Here is a 20203-nt window from a genome sequence, read left to right as displayed (position 1 = left end):
TTATAGTCCACTCTAACCCACAGGAACAAGCTAGTTAATCCCATTTGTCATGTCATAGTCTTTGTATATCATACCTGCTTTAGTTGGTCCCAAGTATACCTATCGTCTTCATCTTCTGTATACTGTATCTAATAATGTCAAAATTGGATTTTGAATCAAACAATTGATTCACCTATTCACTCATGTCCAATAACCAGATTTTCAGCACTGGGACCTGTTGTTATGTTTTAATATTGTTACACACAACACCTAGCGACCACGTCAAGAGGTTGGGATCAAAGTGTTGGGTTGACAGTTGCTAGACTTGTAAATGTAAGGTAACTGTTTTTTTCTATAATGTTACTGTAGGTATGTCCAGAGGTCTTACCAGCACACAGCCCGGTGGTTTCCTCAACAATGATAGATGATAGATTATCAAACTGTCACAACCCCTAGACCGAGGTGCAAGGAATCAACTGTACAGTATATTGGAAATTTTGGTTAGTAGTTTGACCTTTTGGGGGATATAAATTGATGGGAGAAATATGATGACGAACGCTATCACTGTCTTATAGGAAGAGGAACCAGGAACCTGGGTCAAATCATTTTTGTATGTTTCCAAGGGAGTGAGGCAGTCTATTCTGTAACACAATGGTGTGTCTGTCCAAACAGATTATGTCTAATCCCTTTTGTCAACAGCAGCATCGACAGCAAACAGATTTATTTTGGGGTCATAGCGTCGCCTCAACCTGATTAACAACACATCTACACAGAGATCCTTCTTAGAATAACATCAGCAGATTTACTCTTCCTCATATTAGTTATAGACTCCAACTATGCAAATACAAAATTATTGTGTAAAAACATTGCTACTAGAGTAATTAGACTAGTTTCAATGTAACTACACAGGTAGAAAACCATGTTGCTGAGTAGAATAGGGAGGCAAATCCGGGGCCCCGACTGGGACTCGAACCCAGGTCCCAGTGTCTGTCAACCCAACACTTTAGTCGTTACACCAAGAGATCTCAACCTGTTGACGTCAACAGGTTGATGAGAGGTGGCAGGTAACCTAGTGGTTAAGAGTGTTGGACCAGTAACCGAAAGGTCACTGGTTCGAATCCTCAAGCTGACTAGATGGAAAATCCGTCTGTGCCCTTGAGGAAGGCACTTAATCCTAATTGATCCTGTAAGTCTCTCTGGATAAGAGTGTCTGCTAAATGACTGACGTGTAAACGAGGGCATGACTTGAAGCAACATAGCCCCTCTAGGAACAGATTTAGAGTGTTACATTTCTAAAAGGAAGGAGGAGAAAGTCATTTGGAATATGACATCATTGTGACAGTGCTGGAGGCCATGACAATAGTATACCCCTGTCATTCTTCCTCCGGTGTTGTACTTGTCGCCCACAGCAGTGTACCACCAGCGCCAAATCGAATAATATCCTATTGATACTTTCCCATTCAGAGGATGCTAAGCTACGTACCACTCTACATAGCCAGAAGGAGAACGACTACCCTGGGGCAAACTATTTATCACAGTACACACAGTGCCAAGAGGGATATCAAGAATGTGACACACTGTTGTGTTATGACATGTGCTGCCTGCTGAGCCGAATCTAACAGGAAAGGTTTTTTGATATGTTCATGTCAGCATTGCGCTTCAGTTATGTAGTTCATTTTTCATATTCTTGGTTTCTCTTTCAGTCATACCAACGCAGTTCATCCCCGCTGTAACTGCATACTGTATACCTATAGAGTTATATATGATACAGAGATAGCTGCGAATATGATTTCTACCATCTACTCCGCAAATATCTGATTTCTCCTGTCTATGCACAGCGCTCAGCACAGGTCATCAGAAAGCATTCTGTTTCATTTAAATATTCCACATCCCTCTTCAGGGCTCAAGGGCCAATGGACCTGATTGCAATGCCAATACCACTGAAGAGGATAGTTATTTAGCGGTAGCTTTCTAGCTTTCTCCAGACTTTCTAATGTGTTTTACCTGACTAGGTGGTGAAAGTGACACAATAGTAGATGATGAGAAAGAACAATTCCATGACCTTTCAAACGTTCAACTAATTCAAGACGTACGTGTTTAAAATAGCTAGCCTGATATATTAGGTGGATGGGGCTTCATTTGGCTCTATATTGTCAACTCACATGGATAGAGATTTACAGTAACTGAACACAGAGAGGAGTGTGGGGTGCAGTCAACAGAAGACACAACACTGCCATCTGGATGAGGAACAGTGATGTGTGTGTGTGTGTGTGTGTGTGTGTGTGTGTGTGTGTGTGTGTGTGTGTGTGTGTGTGTGTGTGTGTGTGTGTGTGTGTGTGTGTGTGTGTGTGTGTGTGTGTGTGTGTGTGTGTGTGTGTGTGTGTGTGTGTGTGTGTGTGTGTGTGTGTGTGTGTGTGTGTGTGTGTGTGTGTGTGTGTGTGTGTGTGTGTGTGTGTGTGTGTGTGTGTGTGTGTGTGCTAACTTTTATGAACCCAGTAGCAACTCTTGTTTGCAACTGTTGGACTAAAGATTACAGCTTAGATCAGCTAGATGCAGGTAAGAGTGTCCAATGCGGTATTGAATGTGTCACTATCTGTCACAATGATTACTCAAATTTTTCCGTGGACCTGTGCACCTACGTTGTAAACTTTAATTCATAGACTAGGTTGTAGCAATGATGGGTATAGGCAAAATTTTAGTGTCATGTAGTAGCCTAAACCTGTCGATGTTACATTGAACTTGGTGAATGGAATATGAATGCCAGTCATCCAATATGCTGTAATAGAAATAAGCCAATGCTCATTTTCTTGTAAATGCCGTCCTCCCTCATCTTAAACGGCACCTGCTGCCACTGAGGCTGACATAGACTAAAATCATTTCTGAAAATCTCCCTCTTGGAAATCTAATGCCTTGTAACCACCCCATTCACTTCAACAACATCTACAGAGAGGCTTGATTTATGTTTCCAGAAATGATTCATTTGAAGAACAATCTCATCACACCTAGTCATCGTGATGTGTCTGACAAATCTCTGAATCTGTCCTGTTTTTGATACCATCTCCTAATCAGGCCCATTAAATGCAGAACATTTACCATTTAAAACAGGGATGGGCAACTCCAGTCCTCGTGGGCCTGACTGGTGTCACATTTTTCCCCCATCCCAAGCGAACACAGCTGATTAAACCAATTGCATTCTAAACTGAATATCATGATTAGTTGATTATTGGAGTCAGGTGTGTTAGCTGGATCTGGGGCAAAAGTGCTACACCACTCAGGCCCCCGAGAACTGGAGTTGCCCATCCCTGATTTAAAACATTTAACATAATTTAAGCATAATTTAAAACATTGCTCTCTGGAACTCTGACATGGAGTGCTTTTAAAAACGCATAAAAAACATTGCATTTGATCCTGACTCGGAATGTCTGTGTAATTTAGCCCCCCCAAAAAAACGTTTTTTTTAATGTTTTGTAGTTCACACCTGAAATACCATCTGTGAGGATTTGGCTTTCTCGGGCTTCTGCTAATCTACCACTAGAAAAATGAACTTTTGACTTACGCCAGAGGACTGAAAAGTTCTGGAAATATGTAGAAAGCCTCTCACAAATGCTACATATAAAGTGCCTTCATAAAGTATTCATACCCCTTGACTTATTCCACATTTTGTTGTGTTACAGCCTGAATTCAAAATAATATCACCCATCTACACACAATACTCCATAACGATAAAGTGAAAATGTGTTTTTAGACATTTTTGCAAATGTATTGAAAATGAAATACTGAAATTTTTCATTTACATAAGTATTCACACCCCTGAGTCATTATTTGTAAACATTTGGAAAAGCATAATTCCACCTTGACATTATGGGGTATTGTGTGTATGCCAGTGACACAAAATATGAATGTAATCCATTATAAATTCAGGCTGTAACACAATAAAATGTGGAAAAAGTATTTTTACTTTATTCCCTGTACACTGTTTGTATGTTGCACTTTGTTTTGCTGTCTGTGTAAACTTTGAAAAAATAAAAAATAAACATTTGACTAAAAAGATAATTACAAAAATAAAACGGATTGAAATGCAACGTAAACACAGGTTAGAGACATAATGGTAGGACGGTAAAACTTCAAAGCATAGATTTAGTGATATGGTCAACAGCTGAGCTGACAAACTGAAGAAAAACATCAAACACAAAGCTCAGGAAGAAAACAATTGATGGAATAAAAGCACCATAATAGGCTTATATTAAATAAACGTTCAGGTAGACTAGAGCGAGTTATCATTAATTCAATGTGGGCCCCCACCATAATATCTCTATCTTTTAGACGTTCAAATGACTGCTGGGGCCTTCAAGAAGAAGACGGTACATAGAGGTCAAAGTTCTCTTCAGTCAACTTTCTTCTTTACTGTTTTTTTCCCCCCTCTCTCTCTCTCTCTCTTCACAATTCTGCCCCAATGATCTGTTTCTGTTTCTCCAGTCTCTCTGATCCAGCAGTAATACGAGGTAGTTCTTACGCAACCATGCATGAACCGCAGATTAAAACTACAGGCTTGATGTGATGAGCTCCTGTCCTTACTATGCATTATAGATGGCCATTTCACACAATCCATCTCCTTGCCTGGCCTTGTGTATATCACGCCCTTTGATCCCTTTTAAGATTCAATATATGGAGGAGCAGATAAGAGATGACTGGGGTTGGGGTTGAGACGACGGGGGGGTTTGAAGAAGCGGATGTACAAAGCAGTTTTTTTGTGTGGTCAAAATGGTGGATGCTTTATGATCTGGTCTGAGAAGCATGGGTAGATTAGACACCCCATTGAGATGCGCCCCCCCCCCCCCCCCCCTTTAAGAGTTCTCGACCGTAGTTTCTTTTATCACTTCTTCACTGTATTATAATACTTTTCTTGAGAACGGCAAAATAGGGCTATCTTAGACCTATGTCATCTTTGCCAAATTATGCTGAGATGATCTCAGTTAAGAGGAGCCATCAATAAAATTGCATGCAGTTAAGCCTATGCTTGAGACATCAGCCCAGTATAAACTATTCAAAATTGTGGGTTCATTTTTTACTTTTTATGATCTAACCAGTGTCTTTCGCAAAAAAACGGTACATTTTTGGGAGATGCATTAGAAAAAAAACATCCATTCCATAAAGGCTAAATGAAGCCCTTTGTCCAAATGGATTATCTGAAGACAACTCACGTAGACATAATGACGACACATCAAATTGTATATTGCTATCGCCAGACTGGCATGGACATCAGCAACATTTTGACAGAACCGCAAACACAGAGACACACACATACACACGACCCTATTCTTCTAGGTATGCAGTAAATAGTAAAACACATGTATGGGTTCAAAACTCCCTGACTTGCCTAGACAAAACATCCAACACATGAATGCTCTACAGCAAACCGAAAAGTCAGATACTGATCCTTTATGTTTCACCACTAGCATGAGAGACAAATACCTTCCTTCAATCTCCTCAGATATTCCTCCCACTCATTATTTCTCCCTCCATCCCTCTCCGTCTTTCACTCGGCTGTGGGGTTGGTGATCTTGTCCACGAAGATGATGCTCTTGGTAGTCCTCCAGGATGAAGAGCAGGAAGGGCCTGTTGAGTATGATGGTGTCTGAGAGGGACATGGACATGATCTCTATCATAGTGACAGCGGCCGCCTCAGTCCCTTTCTCGTCTAGACTCAGCACAGTCTTGTGGGTCACCTGGGGTGGGAACAGGAATGGTTTCATTTGATGTCAGACACCATTGTCCTCTAAGTGGCCATAATATAATATCATAAAATCAAATGGAATATAGCATTATTATTCCATCAGAGACAGAAACTCTTCTTCTACTTTGCTCCCAATTCCCGCAGGCACACAAGAGAAAAGAGACCTGAGATGGATGGTACGTATCATCAGAACCTAATCAAATCCAATTTTATTTGTTGCATGCGCTGAGTGCAACAGGCGTAGGTAGTCCTTACAGTGAAATGCTTACTTACAAGCCCTTAACCAATAATGCAGTTTTTTTTAATAAGTAAAAAATTGAAAAAAGTAACAAATAATTAAACACCAGCAGTAAAATAACAATAACGAGGCTATATACAGGGGGGTACCGGTACAGAGTCAATGTGCGGGGGCACCGGTTAGTCGAGGTAATATGTAGATGTAGGTAGAGTTAAAGTGACTATGCATAGATAATAAACAGAGAGTAGCAGCAGCGTAAAATAGGGGTCTGGGTAGCCCTTTGATTAGCCTTTCCGGAGTCTTATGGCTTGGGGGTAGAAGCTGTTAAGCCTTTTGGACCTAGACTCGGCGCTCGTGTACCACTTGCTGTGAGGTAGCAAAGAGAACATTCCATGACTAGGGTGGCTGGAGTCTGACAATTTTTAGGGCCTTCCTCTGACATTGGCAAAACTTGATGATAGTGTTGGAGTCGTGCCTGGCCATGCAGTCGTGAGTGAACAGGGAGTACATGAAGGGACTGAGCACACACCCCTGAAGGGCCCCAGTGTTGATGATCAGCATGTCGGATGTGTTGTTACCTACCCTTACCACCTGGGGGCGGTCAGTCAGGATGTCCAGGATCTAGGTGCAGAGGGTGATGTTTAGTCCCAGAGTCCTTAGCTTAGGAAACCACACCTTCAGTTCGGTTTCCTCAGAGATGGCAGAAAAGTCAGCTTTGTTATCGAAGGCACTGGCCATACGTTAAGAAAAAGATAATGTTATAATGAAAAAGTGCCCTTTTATCTTCTCACCTCCTGAAGAGGCTTTATTTCCCAAGTGCTACACAGACCACATGCCATGAACGAATAGAGAATGTTAAACTACAAAAGTGTCCTATAAAATCAAGTGTTCTCACCTGAACAGGTTCTCATGCACATGCTTCAGGTATTCCTTGTCAATGAAGGCCTCCACCTGTGCCATCTTGCTCTTGTTTCCTTTGTAAGGCAGCATGACCACGGGTGGAGAAGTTATGCTGGTTCAACTCATAAAGACCCGTCCTCTTCACGTCCACATTGACCTTGGGGGTCTGCTTGGCATCAAAGGGCTTATCCCACTTCCTTGGGGAAGTAGAGGAAATTGCTACTAAGGTATAATAAACACGGGGAAGCCACAAATAGACAATGTTACAAGCCTAAATTGTTTTTCGTTCTGCACATACGTTTTCTTTTCATTATTAATTGACACATCTTCTGTTTACCACGTGTGGAAACAAACAATACGTCAGTCAGTCACGTGTATTCTAAAGTAGTATTGTTCTAAAAGCAAACAATACGTCAGTCAGTCACGTGTATTCTAAAGTAGTATTGTTCTAAAAGCAAACAATACGTCAGTCAGTCACGTGTATTCTAAAGTAGTATTGTTCTAAAAGCAAACAATACGTCAGTCAGTCACGTGTATTCTAAAGTAGTATTGTTCTAAAAGCAAACAATACGTCAGTCAGTCACGTGTATTCTAAAGTAGTATTGTTCTAAAAGCAAACAATAAGTGCAAGACCTTCCTGTCCTACTACAGTGTCCTCCTACATCTGAAGAAGACGTAGTTGATGAGCACCATGGCCGTATCAGGGTCCAGATCCTTCACCAGGTCTGTGATCTTGTCCAAGGTCTTCATGGCGATGAACTTGTTGATCTCGGCGACGGGTTCTTGAAGTCAATGGTGAAGCCCTCGCTGGCATAGAAGTGCTTGGCATCCTCCGGGAACTTGGCCAGGGGCTTGAATCCATCCCTCAGGGCCACGGCGCTGCCCATGTCCAGCTGCATGGGCTCCCAAGTGTGGCCCAACGTGGTTCAGGTGCTCGTAGGCCTCGTTCACCTGCTCCGGTGTAAAGGCACCATAGCCTAGAGCAGAGTACAGGTGGCTGTGGGTGTCGCCCTTAGCCCCAAGGTACAGCATAGCCAGGCTAGTGACAATTACCAGAGGAGAGAAGAAGACGTTCTTGATCTCAGTGTTGGCTTCGCTCAGGCTCCTGCAGAGGGCAAAGGTGAAGTCTGCGTTATGGGGGGCCAGCTTGTGCCAGGACTCCACGGCAGCATGGTGGAGGTTGTGGTGTTCTGTGTGACACCGTGGTCCCCATTGAGGTGCGCGGCTCAGGATACGCAGAGCAACACAGTTGCTATCGCACAACAAGATATAGTCCGCATTTTATATACCTGGACACCCATTGGATTCTGGAGCAGTGGACATACATTTTCTGGAGTGATGAATCACACTTCACCTATGGCAGTACGACGGACAAATCTGGGTTTGGCGGATGCCAGGAGAACGCTATGCCAACTGAATGCCAACTGTAAAGTTTTGTGGAGGAGGAATAGTGGTATGGGGCTGTTTTTCATGGTTTGTGCTAGGCCACTTAGTTCCAGTGAAGGGAAATATTTTTTTGGGGGGTAGATCAGCTTTAATATTGCAGATAGATTGTAGTTTCTATCAATGTAATTGTCTGCATCATTTCCAATCTCCCATATCTTTTTTTGTAAATATATATACACACACTACCGTTCAAAATGTTGGGGTCACTTAGAAATATCCTCGTTTTTGAAAGAAAATAACATTTTCTGTCCATTAAAATAACATCAAATTGATCAGAAATACGGTGTAGACATTGTTCATGTTGTAAATGACTATTGTAGCTGGAAACAGCTGATTTTTTAAATGGAATATCTACCTGGGCATACAGAGGCCCATTATCAGCAACCATCACTCCTGTGTTCCAATGGCATGTTGTATCAGCTAATCCAAGTTTATCATTTTGAAAGGCTAATTGATCATTAGAAACCCTTTTGCAATTATGTCAGCACAGCTGAAACCTGTTGTGGTGAAGCAATAAAACTGGCCTTCTTTAGATTAGTTGAGTATCTGGAGAATGAGCATTTGTGGGTTCGATTACAGCTGCAAAATGGCCAGAAACAAAGACTTTCTTCAGAAACTTGTCAGTCTATTGTTGTTCTGAGAAATGAAGGCTATTCCATGCGAGAAATTGCCATGACACTGAAGATCTCGTACAATGCTGTGTACTACTACCTTCACAGAACAGCGCAAACTGTCTCTAACCAGAATAGAAAGAGGAGTGGGAGGCCCCGGTTCACAACTGAGCAACAGGACATTAGAGTGCCTAGTTTGAGAAACAGATGCCTCACAAGTCCTCAACTGGCAGCTTCATTAAATAGTACCCACAAAACACCAGTCTCAATGTCAACAGTGAAGAGGCGACTCTGGGATGCTGGCCTTCTAGGCAGAGTTCCTCTGTCCAGTGTCTGTGTTATTTTGCCCATCTTAATATTTTATTTTTATTGGCCAGTCTGAGATATGGCTATTTCTTTGCAACTCTGCCTAGAAGGCCAGTATCCCAGAGTCGCCTATTCACTGTAGACGTTGAGTCTGGTGTTTCACAGAAACATGGCCCTCACGGGATAAGTTGTCGGAGTCAGCACAGCCACCAGGTTTCTTAATGCTTCGCGCCAACAGAAATAAACATCTCTCTGGGAAGAAGAAGGGTGGGGGTGTATGCTTCATGATTAACAACTCATGGTGTAACCATAACAACATACAGGTCCTCAAGAAAGGTCCTAAAAATGCTTCTGTGACATCACAGGGTAGGATTAAAGGATTAAAAAACTGATTTTCAAAAACCTGCAATGAGTTCCTGGTCAGAGGGATGTTATTTTCTTGGTTCCCACATCACCACGAATCTCAGTTTTTGAAGATCACTGTTTTTAAAATGTTTCAGGTTTTGATGATGTCATTGGGTAAAACATTCAACTAAACTTAGAAATGCGCTGATTTCACATATATGAACACCGGTATTGAGCTGGAGGTAATGAAAAGTGGCCCTTTAAGTAAAGCGTTACCATACTCTAGCACCTGTCCAGAAATAATTCCAATACATACAATGTACAATATGTACAATTTGGGTATTTTATCATCTCAGTCATTTTGAAACCCTGTTTAATAACAACTAACAAACCTCATGGCATGGCTAAAAGAGTGATGGAACTCAGCACTGATAAGATACACAGTACTGCATATGTTCATTTAAACCTAACATAGGAACATTTCCTGGGCATAGAATTTGATACATTTGTATTACCATTTCACCTTGCAAACACCTACTCATTCTCACAGATGAAGCACTTAATGCCTATTATAACGAGGTACTGCTAACTATCATAACTAAACTATGATATAATCAAACACTTTCAAAACAGTGCTTACCTTCCATGTCCTCTTTGCCAGAGACAGTTTGGCAGGAACTCTGTCAATTTATGGTCCTGAGAGGATCAGCCAATCACATTTAATCAATTATTTACCAGACCCACTCACTGACCTGGCTGAACAGGATATTCATCTGGCCAGGCTGACTAGCTTACATCATGATGCAACATGGCTCAGCCCTCTTGAGAAAAGCACTGCAGGGTTTAAAGGATGTTCCGGTATTCTTGGTGCCTTTCAAAATAACTCAAAACAAATTAAGAGGTGCAACATCAAGAAGTCTGTCATTCTTTCCCTGCATCACACAAAAAAATCTGAATTACTTCATTATTGTAGGTCGTTCTTTGTTTTGTCGTCCTGTCATTTCAGAAAGCAGAACTACCATGAATACTTTACAATCTCCACAATGTTTTATGGCATTCCACCCCTGTAGAACTGTAGCTGTACAACTAAACTCCATATTGGAACCACCGATTGGCTTATGATGGTGATCGGTCACTGTTGAAAGCTGGGAACAGATTATTGAGCCAACATATTCCTGCCACTCATGAGGGATCTGCTGTCTGATTCATCTTGCTCTATTCTATTCATCATTTTCATCTCCCCGAGTTTGAAATATCACCATGTAATCTGTGGGACTCCAGCATGGAAAAATTGAATCTCATTCTAACTCAGAGCTTTGTCTCTGTGTGTGTCTTCATGAAATGTTTGATTCTAAAACTGAACTCCATCTTGTAATGTACACTCTTTGAAAAAAGGGTTCCAAAAGGGTTCTTCGCCTGTCCCCATAGGAAAACCATATTATGTTCCAGGTAGAATCATTTTTTGTTTGGGGTAGAACAATTTTGGGTTCCATGTAGAACCCTCTGTAGAAAGGGTTCTACATGGAACCAATCAAGGTTCTTCAAAGGGTCCTACATCGACAACAGAAGAACCCTTTTAGGTTATACAATCGTGGCAAAAAGTTTTGAGAATGACACAAATATTAATTTTCACAAAGTCTGCTGCCTCAGTTTGTATGATGTTTATTTGCATATACTCCCGAATGTTATGAAGAGTGATCAGATGAATTGCAATTAACTGCAAAGTCCCTCTTTGCCATGCAAATGAACTGATTTCCCCAAAAAACATTTCCACTGCATTTCAGCTCTACCACAACAGGACAGGACCACAACAGGACTCTCATTAACACAGGTGTGAGTGTTGGAGATCACTCTGTCATGCTGACTGAGTTCGAATAACAGAATATAATATTTTAAAGGAGGGTGGTGCTTGGAATCATGTTCATCCTCTGCCAACCATGGTTACCTGCAAGGAAACATGTGCCGTCATCATTGCTTTGCACAAAAACGGCTTCACAGGCAAGGATATTGCTGCCAGTAAGATTACACCTAAATCAACCATTTATCGGATCATCAAGAACTTCAAGGAGAGCGGTTTAATTGTTGTGAAGAAGGCTTCAGGGTGCCCAAGAAAGTCCATCAAGCTCCAGGACCGTCTCCTAAAGTTAATTCAGCTGCGGGATCAGGGCACCACCAGTACAGAGCTTGCTCAGGAATGGCAGCAGGCAGGTGTGAGTGCATCTGTACGCACAGTGAGGTGAAGACTTTTGGAGGATGGCCTGGTGTCAAGAAGGGCAGCAAAGAAGCCACTTCTCTCCAGGAAAAACATCAGGGACAGACTGCTATTCTGCAAAAGGTACAGGGTTTGGACTGCTGAGGACTTGGGTAAAGTCATTTTCTCTGATGAATCCCCTTTCCGATTGTTTGGGGCATCCGGAAAAAAAGCTTTTCCGGAGAAGACAAGGTGAGCGCTACCATCAGTCCTGTGTCATGCCAACAGTAAAGCATCCTGAGAACATTCATGCGTGGGGTTTCTTCACAGCAAAGGGAGTGGGCTCACTCACAATTTTGCCTAAGAACACAGCCATGAATAAAGAATGGTACCAACACATCCTCCGAGAGCAACTTCACCCAACCGTCCAGGAACAGTTTGGTGACGAACAATGCCTTTTCCAGCATGATGGAGCACCTTTCCATAAGGCAAAAGTGATAACTAAGTGGATCGGGGAACAAAACATTGATATTTTGGGTCCATGGCCAGGAAACTACCCAGACCTTAATCCCATTGAGAACTTGTGGTCAATCCTCAAGAGGCGGGTGGACAAACAAAAACCCACAAATTCTGACAAACTCAAAGCATGGATTATGCAATAATGGGCTGCCATCAGTCAGGATGTGGCCCAGAAGTTAATTGACAGCATGCCAGGGCGGATGGAAGAGACCTTCAAAAATAAGGGTCAACACTGCAAATATTGACTCTGCATCAACTTCATGTAATTGTCAATAAAGCCTTTGACACGTATGAAATGTTTGTAATTATACTTCAGTATTCCATAGTAACACCTGACAAAAATATTTAAGGACATTGAAGTTGAAAACTTTTGTGGAAATTAATGTTTGTGTCATTCTCAAAACTTTTGGCCACGACTGTACACCGAGTACACAAAACATTAGGAACACTGTTCCCCCGTCCTCAGAACCGCCTCAGTCCATCGCGGCATGGACTCTACAAGCTGTCGAAAGCGTTCCACAGGGATGCTGACCCTGGAGTGGATTAAACAAGTGTCTTTAGTAAGGGATCAAAGCTTTCGCCCGGATTCACCTGGTCAGTCTGTCATGGAAAGGGCAGGTGTTCTTAATGTTTTGTGCACTGTGTATATAGCACCTTTTTTATTCTAAACTCGTTGCCTAAGGACAGGATGACGTTCAATGCTATGCTGTCTCTGTCATTGAAATGATTGTCAATCAATGTGTTCTAGTGTTCTTTCATCCTAATTGAAGTTGCAATGTAATAAAAGTCAGCCCTAACCTGTATAGAACATGAAACTAGTTTATTAACAGAAGAAAGTGTTTTATCTCAAATATTAAAGCAAAACCGAATCTAGAGCAGAACAAGTACATTCTTACCAGTTTTCTTTAACAAATGCCCTTTCATCCCATCATTATGGAAATCTGCAAAATGCAAACGAGCAGGTGGTTTCCGATTTTAATGATCAAAACATACGCTTCAAAGTATCCATTTCAAAGGCACAGACAGTCCACAAATACCGTTTCCCGATGCAACATTCCCCAAGTTTATATCACAGGGTACATATTAAAAAGAAAAAGACAATTTTCCATGATCTGAAAACAATTCTTCATTTTATGATCACCAAAGGGACACAAACAGTGGTATGAGTGACAACAAAAGAAAAAGACTGAGGATGTTATATATCTGTCGGGTCCATGATTGTCCCTGTGAGCAGGATGAGGCCTGTGAGCTCATAATTCACTCGAAGCATAAATGGTCTGTCGAAAGAAATACTGGAAGGGACAGAGAAGTCCAGGGCGATGTCCAAACTCCCCTCCCCCTCTGACTCAGTCTCATCCACCTCTAGAGCCCACAGGGATGGCGGGACGGGGAGAGAGAGAGAGATGTGTTGAGAATATTTGGTGCAAGAGGTCTACACAAACATGGGCACAGACACATGCATACACACACGATAACACACACACTACACACACACAAACACACACGTGGATTTTGTATTGTAGATATGTGGTAGTGGTGAAGTACCCCATCATAGCACTGAGACTGCACTTGTGAAGGTGGTAAATGACATTTTAATGGCATTGGACCGAGGCTCTGCATCTGTCCTCGTGCTCCTAGACCTTAGTGCTGCTTTTGATACCATCGATCACCACATTCTTTTGGAGAGATTGGAAACCCAAATTGGTCTACACGGACAAGTTCTGGCCTGGTTTAGATCTTATCTGTCGGAAAGATATCAGTTTGTCTCTGTGAATGGTTTGTCCTCTGACAAATCAACTGTACATTTCGGTGTTCCTCAAGGTTCCGTTTTAGGACCACTATTGTTTTCACTATATATTTTACCTCTTGGGGATGTCATTCGAAAACATAATGTTAACTTTCACTGCTATGCGGATGACACACAGCTGTACATTTCAATGAAACATGGTGAAGCCCCAAAATTGCCCTTGCTAGAAGCATGTGTTTCAAATATAAGGAAGTGGATGGCTGCAAACGTTCTACTTTTAAATTCGGACAAAACAGAGATGCTTGTTCTAGGTCCAAAGAAACCAAGAGATCTTCTGTTGAATCTGACAATTAATCTTAATGGTTGTACAGTCGTCTCAAATAAAACTGTGAAGGACCTCGGCGTTACTCTGGACCCTGATCTCTCTTTTGAAGAACATATCAAGACCATTTCAAGGACAGCTGTTTTCCATCTACGCAATATTGCAAAAATCAGAAACTTTCCGTCCAAAAATGATGCAAAAAAATGTTGCCATGCTTTTGTCACTTCTAGGTTAGACTACTGCAATGCTCTACTTTCCGGCTACCCGGATAGAGCACTAAATAAACTTCAGTTAGTTCTAAATACGGCTGCCAGAATCCTGACTAGAACCCCAAAATGTTATCATATTACTCCAGTGCTAGCCTCCCTACACTGGCTTCCTGTCAAAGCAAGGGCTGATTTCAAGGTTTTACTGCTAACCTACAAAGCATTACATGGGCTTGCTCCTACCTATCTCTCTGATTTGGTCCTGCCGTACATACCTACACGTATGCTACGGTCACAAGACGCAGGCCTCCTAATTGTCCCTAGAATTTCTAAGCAAACAGCTGGAGGCAGGGCTTTCTCCTATAGAGCTCAATTTTTATGGAACGGTCTGCCTACCCATGTCAGAGACGCAAACTCTGTCTCAACCTTTAAGTCTTTACTGAAGACTTATCTCTTCAGTGGGTCATATGATTGAGTGTAGCCTGGCCCAGGAGTGGGAAGGTGAACCGAAAGGCTCTGGAGCAACGAACCGCCCTTGCTGTCTCTACCTGGCCGGTTCCCCTCTTTCCACTGGGATTCTCTGCCTCTAACCCTATTACAGGGGCTGAGTCACTGGCTTACTGGGGCTCTCTCATGCCGTCCCTGGAAGGGGTGCGTCACCTGAGTGGGTTGATTCACTGATGTGGTCATCCTGTCTGGGTTGGCGCCCCCCCCTTGGGTTGTGCCATGGCGGAGATCTTTGTGGGCTATACTCAGCCTTGTCTCAGGATGGTAAGTTGGTGGTTGAAGATATCCCTCTAGTGGTGTGGGGGCTGTGCTTTGGCAAAGTGGGTGGGGTTATATGCTTCCTGTTTGGCCCTGTCCGGGGGTGTCCTCGGGTTGGGGCCACAGTGACCCCTCCTGTCTCAGCCTCCAGTATTTATGCTGCAGTAGTTTATGTGTCGGGGGGCTAGGGTCAGTTTGTTATATCTGGAGTACTTCTCCTGTCCTATTCGGTGTCCTGTGTGAATTTAAGTGTGCTCCACATATGCTTTCTCTAATTCTCTCTTTCTTTCTCTCTCTCGGAGGACCTGAGCCCTAGGACCATGCCCCAGGACTACCTGACATGATGACTCCTTGCTGTCCCCAGTCCACCTGGCCATGCTGCTGCTCCAGTTTCAACTGTTCTGCCTTATTATTATTCGACCATGCTGGTCATTTATGAACATTTGAACATCTTGGCCATGTTCTGTTACAATCTCCACCCGGCACAGCCAGAAGAGGACTGGCCACCCCACATAGCCTGGTTCCTCTCTAGGTTTTGGCCTTTCTAGGGAGTTTTTCCTAGCCACCGTGCTTCTACACCTGCATTGCTTGCTGTTTGGGGTTTTAGGCTGGGTTTCTGTACAGCACTTTGAGATATCAGCTGATGTACGAAGGGCTATATAAATACATTTGATTTGATTTGATTTTGATTTGAAGTAGGGGCCTGAGGGCACACAGTGTGTTGTGAAATCTGTAAATGTGTTGTAATGTTTCAGAAATAGTATATATGCCTTAATTTTGCTGGACCCCAGGAAGAGTAGCTGCTGCCTTGGCATAAATAAATACACATACAAACTGAGGGGGAAGTGTCATCTCTGCCCCAAATACTTTCTGATACACTTGTACTAAGTAGACCTTTGTTGGTTGTAAGAATTCCTTATCCTGATTAAATAGCAAATAAGCTATGGTTTTTCCAACCCTAACAATCTTTATGTATTGTCACATTAAAGCTTTCCAGTTATCCTCCTACCTGGATGAGTTTCAGGGTATTCTTTAAAGAAACCCCAGAGAAGTCGGCTGATACCCCAGACGCTTTCAGTAGACTTCACAAACTGCAGCATTTCTTCATGAGGAACTTTGGGAAGTGGATTTATGACTGCCTGTGTAAAAATACCAATCAATGTGTTAATGGATTGTGTTTAGAAAGCTGTCTTGTTATTGCATGAGCCCATGTGGTAGGCGACTTGACGCTTACTGAAGCAGAAATAAGTAATTATTGCTGACTCGGGATCAGCTCAGCACAATTCATCATTCTGCTAAACAACACGCACCTCGTGACAAGAGTGGGTCTGTAGAAAAGGTCCCTCAACACAGCACACCATCAATCAATATGCACCCACCAACAAACACACACCCACAATTCAAACCCACACATTCGCATATGCACGTGCACATTCACACACGCAGAAACATATACACAAATCCATCCACCTGCCCACACAGACACAGAGACCCATTCACCCACACACTCGAACAAACATACACCCACTTGCTCCCTCCTTTGAGGAGAGTCGAGGCCAGTGTACCCAGGATTCAGGTTGGAGCCAAAAGTCCATCCTGGCTGCAGAGAGACACTCCTCCGGGAGCTGAACCATTCCCTTAGGCAGCAGGAGGGAGGCCAGCCAGGGGGAGGCCTGGTGGAGGGGGTCAGGGGAGGATGAGTAGGGTAGCCACAGCACTGTGGTGGAAGAGTTAGTATCATACAGCTTCCTCAACTCTGTAGACTTCACGGAACATCCTGGGAACTTCCACACGCGGCGACCCGTTCACGTGGAAACGCCGTTGCCGGTGTGACGCCCGTCGAATGGATGCTCCCACTTACCTGTAGGGGTTTGCAAATATCAAATGCACTGTAGACGACACTTTTCTACCCTGTCATTCAATTACAAACATAGTACTTTCATAATATCTTGATAGGTTTATTTCATATACTGTAGGCCACACCAGTGGTTCCCAACCAGGTGTACTCAGACCCCTGGGGGTACATGGGCCTATCTACAGTGGATACTTGAAAACTCGCCCATAAGGTTACTGGTAACAAATATATTCCTTTCATTTGCATCAGAGAACTCGTAATTATATATTTTTCTAAAAAGGGAACATTGTACCTTTTAAAGTGTATAAGGTTCATCAGAATGAGTTTGTCCGAGCCATCGTGACTGAGCTTCGGGTCTCTGACCAGCGTTTCCAGTGCTGTGTTGTTGTTTACGCTGGCCATGGCCTTCTGGAGTTGGGGAAATAAGATTCTTGAGTAACTTCTGGTAGTCTGGCTTTGGCTTCCTGTCCACGTGCAGGCCAATCCACACCGTCAGCTGAGCCCCACCCCACCCCACCCACGTTCCTCCAGCGGTGTGAGGGCAGGCAGCATAGCCTCTCCCCGCTCGCGTGCCCCAACCCCAAGGTTGTGAGCAGCTCGGTCCAGAGACCCTGGAGAGAAGACCCAGGGCCAAAACCAGGCCCAGGGGGGAAAGGAGGGGGCTGTGGCCCAGCCGGCTGCTGGCAAGGTCATGGTAGGGGCAGCATTGTGTCCAGCTGCTGGGGGCACTGGCCCTCCTCTCCTCCCCTGGCGTTCCTCTGGGAGGGTTCTCTAGCAGTGCTGCCAAGGCACTGAATAGTATGCCTAAGAGCCCAGATAGCACTGTAAGCCATGTTACGCTGTTCATTATTAACACTTAACATTAATACATGGCGAGTGGGTAGCAGAGAGACACTCGGTCCCCAGATGGCCCCTTCTCATCGCTGCCTGCAGTGTGTTTGCTGTTCACACACAGAGATGAGCTGAGAAACTTTTTAAAAAACGTTGTTTTATGTAACATTCCCTTTAGTGGTCGACCCTCTGCTGCACTAGCTTCATACAAACTCCCAGCCAAATAAATGTGTTTATCCAAAGTATGAACAACATCTGTCATTAACCATTTACTGTATTTTGACTGTGGACAATCAAATCAAATCAATCAAATCAAATGTATTTATATAGCCCTTCGTACATCAGCTGATATCTCAAAGTGCTGTACAGAAACCCAGCCTAAAACCCCAAACAGCAAGCAATGCAGGTGTAGAAGCACGGTGGCTAGGAAAAACTCCCAAGAAAGGCCAAAAAGGCCAAGATGTTCAAATGTTCATAAATGATCAGCATGGTTGAATAATAATAAAGCAGAACAGTTGAAACTGGAGCAGCAGCACGGCCAGGTGGACTGGGGACAGCAAGGAGTCATCATGTCAGGTCGTCCTGGGGCATGGTCCTAGGGCTCAGGTCCTCCGAGAAAGAGAAAGAAAGAGAGAATTAGAGAAAGCATATGTGGGGTGGCCATTCCCCTTCTGGCTGTGCCGGGTGGAGATTATAACAGAACATGGCCAAGATGTTCAAATGTTCATAAATGATCAGCATGGTCGAATAATAATAAAGCAGAACAGTTGAAACTGGAGCAGCAGCACGGCCAGGTGGACTGGGGACAGCAAGGAGTCATCATGTCAGGTAGTCCTGGGGCATGGTCCTAGGGCTCAGGTCCTCCGAGAGAGAGAAAGAAAGAGAGAAGGAGAGAATTAGAGAATGCACACTTAGATTCACACAGGACACCGAATAGGACAGGAGAAGTACTCCAGATATAACTAACTGACCCTAGCCCCCCGACACATAAACTACTGCAGCATAAATACTGGAGGCTGAGACAGGAGGGGTCAGGAGACACTGTGGCCCCATCCGAGGACACCCCCGGACAGGGCCAAACAGGAAGGTTATAACCCCACCCACTTTTCCAAAGCACAGCCCCCACACCACGAGTGGGATAACTTCAACCACCAACTTACTATCCTGAGACAAGGCTGAGTATAGCCCACAAAGATCTCCGCCATGGCACAACCCAAGGGGGGGCGCCAACCCAGACAGGATGACAACATCAGTAAAATGAAGGTAAAAAAATAAAAAACATCCCCAAGAGATAAAATATATAGTGAAAACAATAGTGGTCCTAAAACGGAACCTTGAGGAACACCAAAATGTACAGTTCATTTGTCAGAGGACAAACCATTCACAGAGACAAACTGATATCTTTCCGACAGATAAGATCTAAACCAGGCCAGAACTTGTCCTTGTAGACCAATTTGGGTTTCCAATCTCTCCAAAAGAATGTGGTGATCGATGGTATCAAAAGCAGCACCTAGGTCTAGGAGCACGAGGACAGATGCAGAGCCTCGGTCCGATGGCATTAAAATGTAATTTACCACCTTCACAAGTGCCGTCTCAGTGCTATGATGGGGTCTATTGTTTGTCTTCAGGAAAGCAGTAAGTTGCTGCACAACAGCCTTTTCTAAAATGTTTGAGAGGCATGGAAGATTCGATATAGGCCGATAGTTTTTTATATTTTCTGGGTCAAGGTTTGGGTTTTTCAAGAGAGGCTTTATTACTGCCACTTTTAGTGAGTTTGGTACACATCCGAAGCATATACCCATTATTTTTTAAACACACACACACACACACACACACACACACACATATATACATACATATATATATATACACACACATACATAGACACATCCAAGGCATGTGAATGTTCACAGAAGATACAAAAGTAATGTAATAATTAAAATTACACATCAAATATGATCAAAGTTGTCTTTTTAATTAACCCCCAATGTTCAGCTCATTATTTGAATGTTTGCAGCTTCTTACGAAGCTTGTTAATACTAGTACGTCTGTTGAAATGTCAATGTGCTGATTAATCACTGCTTGCTTGAACTCACAATGACACCCATGCTAATTAACTACCTGGCAGTCAGTTTGTTACCAGGCCTACAGCACTGGAACTAATCTGAGAGACACTCCTTACCTGGCTTTATGTTGCCATCTTGTGGC

At 43.3% G+C, this 20203-nt stretch overlaps 1 pseudogene; it reads right to left on the bottom strand.

Annotated features, from left to right (window-relative positions):
• Nucleotides 1–5515: 5515 nt before the first annotated feature.
• LOC118397712 (alpha-1-antitrypsin homolog) lies at nt 5516–8131 on the bottom strand (annotated as a pseudogene).
• Nucleotides 8132–20203: the final 12072 nt, after the last annotated feature.

The sequence above is a fragment of the Oncorhynchus keta genome, chromosome 19 (genome assembly GCF_023373465.1).
Source record: "Oncorhynchus keta strain PuntledgeMale-10-30-2019 chromosome 19, Oket_V2, whole genome shotgun sequence".
Lineage (NCBI taxonomy): Eukaryota > Metazoa > Chordata > Actinopteri > Salmoniformes > Salmonidae > Oncorhynchus > Oncorhynchus keta.
The sequence above is the reverse complement of the archived record's forward strand: the minus strand, read 5'-3'. Positions and strand labels throughout refer to the sequence as shown.